Here is a 10,983-nt window from a genome sequence, read left to right on the forward strand (position 1 = left end):
TAGCAGAGGAGTGTGTAAATAATGTGCACGCTCATTAAAGCAGTGCAGGCAGATACTCTGAGATACAAATGCGAGGTCAGGAACTACTAAGAGGTTTCTGAAGGGCAGAGGCCTTGCTATCATTATCCTCACTTTTATCTTACCCCTAGCAAAATGTCAGCATGCAGGGGGCACCCAAGATGCAGGTGAGGGTGGAGACACATGTGGCAGCTGTATGGGGGATGAAGCTGCCTGGATGGTCCAAACTGGGCTATGTCATGGATCATGTCAGCTTTCTACAGGAACGTGAGGAGCCCAGCAAGAAGAGGTAGAAGCCATGGCGCTGCCAGATGCAATGAGACAGTAGCCCGTCCTCGTGCTGCCATACCACAGTGCTTGAGTCCAGGCACCTTCTTCACAGGGGCCTGCTTTCCTCCAGCAGGCAGGCATTGCTCCAGACCACCCAGAAAGAACAAAAGCCCCCTGTATCAGAGAGTAGAAAGATTCTTGAGGAGACTGCAGTGGCCAAGTCTACCCACCCAAGGTTCTGAGAACCAGGAAAGGCCATGGAAGGATGGAACGCATCTGCCAAGTCTAATTTTCTAGGTATCCAAGTTACTTGGCCTTAATTCAGAAGCTCAACCCACAAGAGAAGATATTAGCCAGTGTCTGTACTCCTTCTGTTGTTGAATCAGAGTAGATAGTCCAGTTTCTCCACAAAACAGCATTTATAGAGTCCTATGTTGTAGAAGCTGAGGAAAGGGTAGGTGTCCATGAGAGCCATGGAGCCTCCAAAGGCTAGATTCTTCTAGTCAACCTAGACTTACACAGTCCTAGACAGAGCTGTCAGCAACAGAGCTGGCCAGGTGAGATCCTTTTCCTGGGCAGTACCAGAGAGAGGTGCTACCACCCTTCCCTTGTTTCAGAACCTATACTTGAGTTATGTGGGGCTAGCAGGTCCTAAGCCCATCAGGGACAACCACAGGAGTGGAGGTAAGGCCTCCTGAGCAGAAATAGCTCTCAGCTTTTTTAAAAAGAAGAGTGTTACCAGCATCAGCCTCAAGCCTGGATCCTAACTGTAACTTGACTGACACCAGTCACCTGTATTCTTGGGTCTAGTTTGCCAGCTGGCACAGCAGGCATGAGTTGAATTGTAGGTGTGTTGAGATATTAATCTCAACCCCCAGAATGGCTGGCTAGAGCCTGGAGTACCTCATATCCCTGCCTGGTCATCTGTAACCACCACCAGAACCTGCTGGATGCCGTCCAGAAGGCTGTATGCACTTTGCATATACTGTGAGAAGGACGAGAATCCACTATATGATTTGGGACCTGGAGAGGAAGGTTGTTGTTACACTTGTTCCCAATAGTTTTGTCTATAGGAGTGGGTGTTGCAAGGTGAGTGTAGACACTAAGAGGAGAGTGGCGCTGTGGAGAAATGTAAGACTTCTGTAAAGAAGTTTAGACCACTTTCTTTGCTTGCAGGTAAAGGAGCTATGGAGGGGTTAAAGCATCAGAATGGCATGATTGTTTTGCATCTAAGGAAGGTTTTTTGTCTGCAGCAGTGGGAAGAGAAAATGCTAAAGGTACAGGCAGAAGAAAATTCCAGAGAGGTGTTAGAAGCCTGAGTCAAGGCTGTAGCACTGAGTTGGAGAAAGAGCAAATTGGGGGACCCTGGGGAGATCCTGACTGATAGCAGCTGGGCCTCCATTGCACGACAGGTGGGGCTCTCGTGAGGGAACTTCAGCCTCCTAACATACTGCCAGGCGCTTGGGGACCTTGTCTGGCCTGTCGTTCTAGTACGTTTGTTGACCGTTGACTTTGCTGTTGAGTTTGAATTTTTACGTTTCACTTGACTGAGGATAAGGTAAGGGAGGCTTTTTCTAATGTTTTCCTGTACAAGGCCATGTCTGCCAGAGCCCTCTCTTACGGTGTTGTATCTTCCAGGTGAGTCACCTCTGTCTTACTTGAGAACTTTTTTCTGTCCTGAGCCATGCTGAAAGACATCACGTAACCTTTGTTGCCCCCTGAAGACATGAGCTGAATGGGGGAACACATTGAGAGAGACACTGGAACCTTCTGAAAGTGCAATACCAGCAGTATCTGTGTGAGGGGCAAAGGGAGCGGCTGCCTTTAGCCAGCCCAGGCACAAGGACTGGCACCTGCCACTGCCTACACCTAAAGGCAGATGTCCACTGGAGAAGGGGATGACTCTTAGGCTTGTAGGGTTTTATGTTTTGCTCTCTTTGTCTCACTCTGTGTATGTGTGCATATATGTGTTAATTATTATTTTATGCATGTGTGTTTGTGCATGAATGCCACATGCTTGCAGTTATCCGTAGAGTCCAGGAGATGGTGTCAGACTAGAGTTACTGGCAGTTCTAATCACCCAGTGGGTGCTGGGAACTTCAAGTGCTCTGGAAAAACAGCGAGCACTTGTAAGTGACAAGCCAGTTCTTCAGCCCTACTGATAGTATTTTTATTTATTTTGTGTGTGGGAGTGTGTGCATATGTATGACCATGTTCAAGCACCATGCCACAAGCACGGAAGTCAGATGACAACCTGCAGGAGTTGGTTCTTTCTTACTAGAGTTGAGCTCAGGTTGTCAGGCTTGGTGTCAGGTTTCTAACTACTTACTGGGTCTTCTCTACGGGTCTTAATATCAAGTACTCTGATACCATTAAAACAGTGAATGTCCACCTAGAAAAGTCACAAGCTGTACCAGTTCATGAGAAAGAAGAAGAAAAATTTTCATGATGCCCATAGCAGAGACAATGGTAAGAAGGTTGGTGCATTACCAGGCATGTGTAGCAGTGATGGCGGGCACCTGTTTGTCTAGAAGTAGAGTCAACACTGACACGCTGTTGAACATCTGTCTCTAGGCTCTGTCACTGAGCTGAGACATGTTCTTTATGCTCCCCATGCTCTTTTGACTCCACCCCTAGCATGTTCCTTGCTTGCCCACTGTAGCTTGGGTAGCTTGGGCAACATTATAAGATGAGTAGGTTCATCCTGGTGCCTGTCATCACTGTAAAGTGTTGCAGTGAGAATTTGCCATGCCCTCACCACACACAAGACCACTGCTATGTGAGGCTACTACCTAGCTGGGCAGTGCCATCATTTCAGCATATACATAGGGTAAAATGCCTATTTACCCTAAGTATTTACGATATTTGCACCTCAATGGATCTGGATGCAAAGGCTCACAGTGGTGTAGCACAACTACCCCAGTGTCAGCTCTGCCTTCTCTATCAGGTCCTTGCAGTCCCTCTCTCAGATGGGGAGATGCTGCCCTTGCTCACTTCCCCTTTATGCTCTGACTGTCTGAAGGTTACCTGGTTACCCCTGGAAAGTATCTCCACTAAGCTGGAAGGAGCTGAATGACTACTGGGTCTGTCTCCTGCCCCTTGTCCCCTGTCCTCAAGGCTGCTCAGAGTGGCTCTGCTTTTCCACCCCACCTCTGCCTTTATCCTGTGGTGCTTCTCCCCCAACCTTGCTTTTCCCAATCTCCTGGTTCCCTGGCATTACATAATATTCCTGTTAGGATCAGTTCCTGTTTTGCTGGGGAGAGGAATTGTGACTCTTTCAGGGAAAACCCCCAGGCTGGCTTCAGTTGAAGCTACAGTGGCCAGTGCATGATCTCATAACGGAAATGTAGTCCTCCACCGGCCTCGCTGTTCCTGTCTGAGTCAGCGCACAGATGGGGCCACCTTTGTGCTGGTGGCTCCAGAGGCCTTCTTTCTTCTGTGTCTGTACTAGTCTGTACTCCTCAGAGGGTTGTGGGTCCACTACACTGTGACAGGTCCAACGGCCAGGAACAACTTTGATGTGAGCACCATGGTGCTTTCTTCCCCTGTGCTGTCCTACCAGACTCTGGTCACTGCCACAGAGGGAGAGTAATGTGTAGCATACTCTTAACATACACATTCCCCAGCTTAGCCACTTTCCTTACAGCTTGTCTCACTCCTCATCATTTGAAGCTATGGCCACATACCATAGCTCCTTGTTGATGTCTATTAAGATACAGATGTGTGGGTGGGGAGATTGCTCAATGGTCAAAGCCCTTGCACATGCAAGCATAAAGACTGGATTTTTAATTCACAGAACTCCTGCAAAGACAGGTGGGCACAGTCTGCCTATAGTTCAGCTGGAGTAAGCTGCTTAGTGACGGTGATGTCATAGTCTTCTCTTTCCTTTGGAATTGATTGTTAAAGGCTGTGAAGGTTCTGTCTTCAGGAATTCCCCACATTCTGGATTTTGTTGGGTCCATCTCCATAGTGCCCTTTAATACCGTTACTTTCTGAAGAAATCCTATGTTGAACCCGTGACACAAGCTAACATCCCTGTCATATCCATTTATCGTTAATCTTCTTTATATGGCTCTTTGCCATCTACTAACTGAAAAAGTAATCAGAGCTGGTGATAGCTAGTAACTGGTATGGTTTCTTCTGAAGTAATAATGTCAGATAATGTAACTGGGGCCAGTGAGGTGGCTCAGCGGGTAAAGGTGCTTACTGCCAAGCCTGATGACCTGAGATTGGTTCGTGGCACCCACATGACGGAAGAAAACCAGTTCCCTTTTTCTGACCTCCACATGCACACTCATACACACACACACAAATAGTAATTAATATTTTAGATTCTTTTTTTTTTTTACTAACATTTAGGTAATGATTGGTAAGTGTTAAAATCTGTACACTTTTGTCATCGATATACATATGTATTGTGCTTCTGTCATCACCACAAACACTTGCAAAGTGACTGTTGCTTTGAGAGATAATTCCTTTTTACCAGTCTTATGATCAGCGTAGAAAGGACTTACTGGGTCCTGGTGCTGAGCCAGTGAGGCCCTCATTAGTAAGGGACTGGGGTGAAGGTTCAGCATCTAGCTGCGCACCCTGGTGGACAATTAGTTGCAGCTGGCTCTTGGTTGGTCTCAGAATGCGTCCAGATGGTGTAGTCCAAAGCGTAATGGGGATGGAGGGTGGAGGCATAACTGGGCAAGGAGAAGTGGCTGCTGTGGAGACAAGTCCTCATCTGGTTCCACAGGAAGCTCTTCAGAACTTGCCAGATAGCTAAATGAGCCTGTCCCTTGTGTCCCCGCAGTGGTTCCTGTCCCCAGGAATCGAAGCAGGCCTCTACTAGGGGTCTATTCCCAAACAGCTCTGCCAGCTGAACAGTGTGCGCTCTAGTGAGTAAACCTCCAGTGAAGCAGGCTGGCAGCCCGCCCAAAAGACTTGGAGGACGGGATCTCTTCTGAGGACCACCCTGCTCACACTTCCCTGGCCCCTCTTGCCTAGACTGTTTCCTACCTTTACAACACAGATCCTGTGTTTACCAAGAAGGCAGAGTGGTTTGGTGTGTGATAGAAGCAGAAGTCAAAAGCCAACCATGTGAGAGAAGAGTTAGGTCCCACGTTATAGATAGGGCCTTGGCATTCAGTTGTCAGGTCTAATTGTCCCAAGAAGTCTACCTAACTGTAAGGTTCTCTTTCCCTAGCACACACTAATAAACAACTCACCCTATCTCAACAAATGATAGTCACTTCAGAAAGATCATCAAAGCTCAGCTTCCTAGGTTACCTTTAATGATTAGAGAATCCTTAATCATTAACAGAGGTACAAACATTTTTATAAATAATTCTATAGGCTTACAAGGCTTTTTGGATCAATGAAAATGTTAAAAAAAAAAAAAGACTGAACCAGACCACATATATATGAGATAGACACCTTAGACACCTTCAGAAATAAAAGTTACTGCTTCATCTTGCTAGTCACAGAGAATCCATTAATGTTATAAATGGTATATATACAACCTTGAACATCTGGTAGCCAATCCTGACATAATGAGTTTGGTTTGATTTTTCATGGCAACAAACCTAAATACTAAAGAAGAGAAAACCATTCTCGGCTCATTGCTTCAGAGACAGCTGGACACCTTCCATTCCAGGGAGAGTGCAAACCGTGTGCATGCACACAGACAGACAGACAGACACACGTATAGGCACAGGCACCCTGCCCACGCTGGACTGCGCATACTCACAACAGGTACTCCAGAAGGTCATTCGACAGTGTTGGTCACTGTCCTGGAAAACCTTTGTATTCAGGCTTTTCTTTTAACCTGAGTTTGGGGTTTAAGAACCTTTGCTCTAGAGGAAAAAACAGCTTCAACCCCAGCTTATTGTTTAAACTGTCCCAGTGGGATTGCTATTCTAAGACCAGATTGTAATTAGTACAGCAAATGTTTGTACATAAGCAAGCGTCATTAAACTGTTCACAGCTACCTGAAAAGCTTCCTTTTAAGTGATGTAAGTGAAGCTCCCCTCTGCCTTAGGAGTTCTTCACGGTTCAAACTGTAATTAAGTCATTAGCTGGTTTCTCTCCTGGACTCTGTTAGGTGGAGTCTAAGCATCCTACATAGGTTTGCATTCTAAAGTAAGGCATTTCCATGAGAGACCTGCTTGATAATTTCCCTCCACAGAATAGTTTAGGAGCAGGTTTAATTTAGCTTAAATTAATAAGACCTCCTTGAGTGTGGCTTTGTGCTTCTTGGTTTCTATCAGTCTTTAAGCTGTAATCTTGCACAGTTTCATTAGAACCAATTTCTAACAGTGAAAAAAACTTTGTTTGAAACTTGGTCTTTAACCTAAAACCTCTTGTTCCAAGTTTTAGGTTAGAGGAAGCACATAACTTGCTTCCTCTGAAAGATTTAAGTCTGTTTTATTAGGAGCCAAACGGCTGGTGGGTCTTCCGTTTGTGACGTTTCTGCTCCTTCCTTTCTGAGCAGACTGAATGTCTGGGGAGTTCACCCCGAGTCAGTCTCTTGGAGCAATAGCAGGGCTAAGGTGGCTTGGACTGCTTTGAGCTGTCACTTTTTGACAGGCTCATCTTTGCCACAGCAGAACATTTTTCCTGAACAAAGTAGCTGCAGTGGTGTCCAGCTGTGGTCATCTGTCCTGAGTTGTTCAGACCTTCTGTTCTTCTAATTGTGACGGCATCATGACGTTGAGCCTGGGTTTCACATGCTGGGCTTTGAAAGCAGTTTGTGAACCTGAACTCCAAACCACTGGGGTTTCTTCACAGGATCTTAGTCTACAGTCTGGTATTTCTCCTGCCTCAGCCCTGTAGTGCCAGTGCAGGGATTGTGGACTTGACTCCGCCCCCTGCCCCCGGTAGCTTTCTAATCACTACATGAGCTTAGATCACACTGAGTTCAGTGCATTAGATGGATGCCATGGGATTGCTGCCTACCCACAGAAAAGCTGACAGCCACTTACCATCAGCCTGGGTGCTAATGTCAGCAAGCGTTCCACAGGAAAGCTGGACAGGAAGTGGCTGAGTGACGCTGGGAAGCAGTGAGTTAGTTTCTTTTATGTCCTGCATTGCTGAACCTTATAAATAGAGTGTGTGCTTTAGACCTGTGAACAAGTCTTATTCCTAAATTGTTAAAAAGTTTTAATATAAAAACTCTGAGCCTGTATGTCTTAGGCTACCTCCTTGTGATCATTTAAACAAAGAATAATGTCTACAGTTCAAGAGATTTTTTTTTAAAGATATTTATTTACTTTATGTATATGAGTACACTGTAGCTGTCTTCAGACACACCAGAAGAGGGCATCGGATCCCATTACAGATGGTTGTGAGCCACCATATGGTTGCTGGGAATTGAACTCAGGACCTCTGGAAGAGCAGTCCGTGCTCTTAACCTCTGAGCCATCTCTCCAGCCCAGTTCAAGAGATTTTATTCACTGAGTTACATCAGTGCTTTAAGTTTATATGAGCACCTCACTCCCACTCTTAGGAGAAGCAGATGTTAGGGTAGGGCAGAAGAAGCACAGCCTCCGACAGACTGGTTCTGTGTGGACTTCAGTTATGTGGAATAGGACTAATCATGGTGCATGACACAGTATCATTGTCGGTCCCAGTTATTTCAGACTTCATTTTAGCAGTCCTAATGTGGATTTAGAACTTCTAGGTTAAGATTTGGAGCACTTTCTTTAAATTAATGAATAAAATCAGCTCTATGTGTTGATGTTACCAGAGAGCCAAAACCAGGCTTACTATCTAATCATTTGCATTTCAGACCACAGTGATAGGCCATGAGAAGCTTTGTGCAGTTTTTGTGGTCTTCGTATAATCTTTTTACTTCTTCATTCTCTTACCATTGCTGTAATCATTTTCTTTCAAGCTAGATTCCTCCCTCCATCCAGTTCTTTCTCAAATGTTTTTTCCTTGTCGCACACTAACCCTGTTGATGACATTATGAAATGAGTGAGACATAGTCCCACTTACAGTATGGTCAGGAGTCCAAGCACACACTGTCAGCTGGAACAAAAGCCTGGAGTGTGATGTTGAAGGGGTCTGGCAGGTATGTTCGGGATAGACTTGGCTCACAGAGGCCAAGGATGGAGTCGTCACAGGAGCTGGCCAGCTGGAGAACCCTATAGAGGAAAAGAATACCATACCAGCAAAGACACAGACCCGGAGAAAGCAGGGCCTTAGGGAAACCCATTAAGATATGCCTGGGTCATGGCCATCGAGGGGCAAGGACTGTGACACTTCCCCCCATGTGGTGCTTTGAAGCAGCCATCTGAGAAACTAGAATTTTACCCATAAATATTGTAGCACTTAAGTAATTATCTTAAAAGATAACGACTCATCGGGGTGATGTTTCAGTTGATACAGTACTTGTTTCCTAAGTATGAGGACCTGAAGCCATGTAAAAAGCTGGGTGGATGTAGTATTACATTACTGTAATCTCAGTGCGGGGGTGGCAGGAAGAGGGTCCTTGAGTGTTAATAGCCACTAGCTTGGCTTTCTTGGCAAGTCCCATGCCAGTGAGTGACCCTGTCTCAACAAAAGGAAAGGTGGATAGTTTTCCTCTGGCCTATGTGGACACAGGTCATGCACACACATACCGACATGCACACACACAAATACATGAAAGGAAGGGATAGAAATCTGTAAGTCTATTAGCATTTTTATACTGTATAGAAGTAGATAATAATTGTATATGAGCAATCTGCCTACATCTCTTTTCTACCTCCTTTAGAATTAATATTTCTCATATGTCTACTTTTAGAGTGTCCTGAGGCCTTGTTTCTGTAGGAAAATAGGATGGATCTTTTGTTCAGCTCCTTGATCTAGGAACTTTTGGAATGATTATGGCATTCTCCAGTCCCTCAAAGGTAACTGACAAATTTTCCATTTCTGGATTATCCGCACATTGGAATACATTTATTTGTACCAGCACATCTTAGCTACCGTCTTTGCTAATGAGCAAACTTTCTGTCTTTACCTAATGAGAACCTTCCAGGTTAGTTCCCAGGTACTTCCTTGTATTGTAAACGTGTTTTATTAGAGGTATGTGAAGAGTGCAGATGTGGTGTTATGTGATGCATATATGGAGCAAACTGATTTTGATGGTAAAGCAAGTGAACATGTCATCAGTGCCCTCCTCAGGGCCACAGTTATGCACCTCCATGGCAAAAGCAGCTATGAGTCACTTAGCAGGAGGCCTCACCGTCTAATTCTTAACCTGATCCTCACAGCTCTCTTTAACATCCCACAGCCTGCTACTCTGTGTCTTTGGGCCTTCATTTCCCTCATTACATCCCAGATAACCCTTACTTTTTCTCTGTTTCTGAATCTTAGGTTTTCATTGCTTTAAAGATGTTTTTGCTTTATTTTTATGTGTGAATGTTTGCTTGCATGCGTGTATGTGTACCTCTTGCATATATGAAAGTGCACCATATGCCTGGTGCCCATGGAGACCAGAAAATGGCTTCAGATCTCCTAAAACTGAAGTTAACAGATAGTGGGAGCTGCAAAAGCAGCTGGTACTCTTAGCTGCTAAACCATCTTTTCAGCTCCATATTAGATTTTAAAAATCTACATATAAGTGAGAACATGCTATATTTCTATTTTAGTGTCTTTCTTACAGTCTAATGTCTTTTGAGTTATGTTCAGTGAAAAGACTTAATCTTGCAGTGAACACTGGAATGCAGGTCTTCTGAGATGAAGACTTTATTTCCTTCGTGGAAAGATTGATGGGTCATATGGAGGTCATTTTTACTTCATATCATCTTCCAGAACGGCCATACTATTTCTTTACTCCTCTCTGATGTTACCTCCTACCTTTTTAAGGTCTGATTTTATAGCAGCCTTGGATTTGCCTTTCCTTGATGGTGAGTGATACCTTTTGTGTGGATGTCACACAGATGCTGGCCTTTCAGAGAAGCATCTGTTTGTATTTGCCTGTTGTAATGAAGTGGTGTTTTCTTTCCATCAAACGATACAAACTGGATTTCTGTTTAGCATTGTTTGCAGTGTTTTTCTCTCGGGGGGGGGGGGGCTCTTTCCCGTGTGAGGGCTTTTAGTTTGCTGTAGTCCCATTTGTTTTTGCTTTTATAACTTGAGTTTAAAATACAGTGTCCAAGAGAGCACTGTCAAGCCCAAAGACAAAGCACTTTTTTTGTGTATCTTCTACATTTTATGATTTCCAAGTTTCCTATTTTGTGGAAGATAGGAAGACTGCATATGAAAATCTAGTTTTCTGGATCCATTTATTAAACATAGACTAAATAATCAGTGTGGTATAGCCCAATAACAGATGGGAAGGCAGACACTATATGATCATCTTGGTTGATTCCAAAAAGAAAAAAAGGCACTTGAGAAAATCTTGCATCCTTTCTTGATGGAAAGTTTCAATTGTTTAGAAATAGGAGAAAAATTCCTCAATATTAAAAAAAAAGCCATTTATGAAAAAAATCTATGGCTAACAAACCAGTCAACAGGAGGCACAGAAAGCCTTACCGTCAAACAGTGGCTCTCCACCTTCCCAATACAGTTTAATGGCTCCACCACCCTTTCATTCTCGTGTTGCGGTGACCCCAAACCATAATATTATTTTTGTTGCTACTTCATAACTGTAATTTTATCTACTGTTATGAATCATAATGTAAATATTTGGTATTCGACCCACACACGGTTGAGAACCACTCT

The 10,983-nt window shown here is 44.3% G+C and overlaps 1 protein-coding gene across 4 annotated transcripts in view; it reads left to right on the top strand.

Annotated features, from left to right (window-relative positions):
• Window positions 1–10,983, top strand: part of Pinx1 (PIN2/TERF1 interacting, telomerase inhibitor 1) — a 59,118-nt gene that overhangs the window by 34,454 nt on the left and 13,681 nt on the right.

This window comes from Rattus norvegicus, chromosome 15 (genome assembly GCF_021556685.1).
Source record: "Rattus norvegicus strain SHRSP/BbbUtx chromosome 15, alternate assembly SHRSP_T2T, whole genome shotgun sequence".
NCBI classification, from domain to species: domain Eukaryota; kingdom Metazoa; phylum Chordata; class Mammalia; order Rodentia; family Muridae; genus Rattus; species Rattus norvegicus.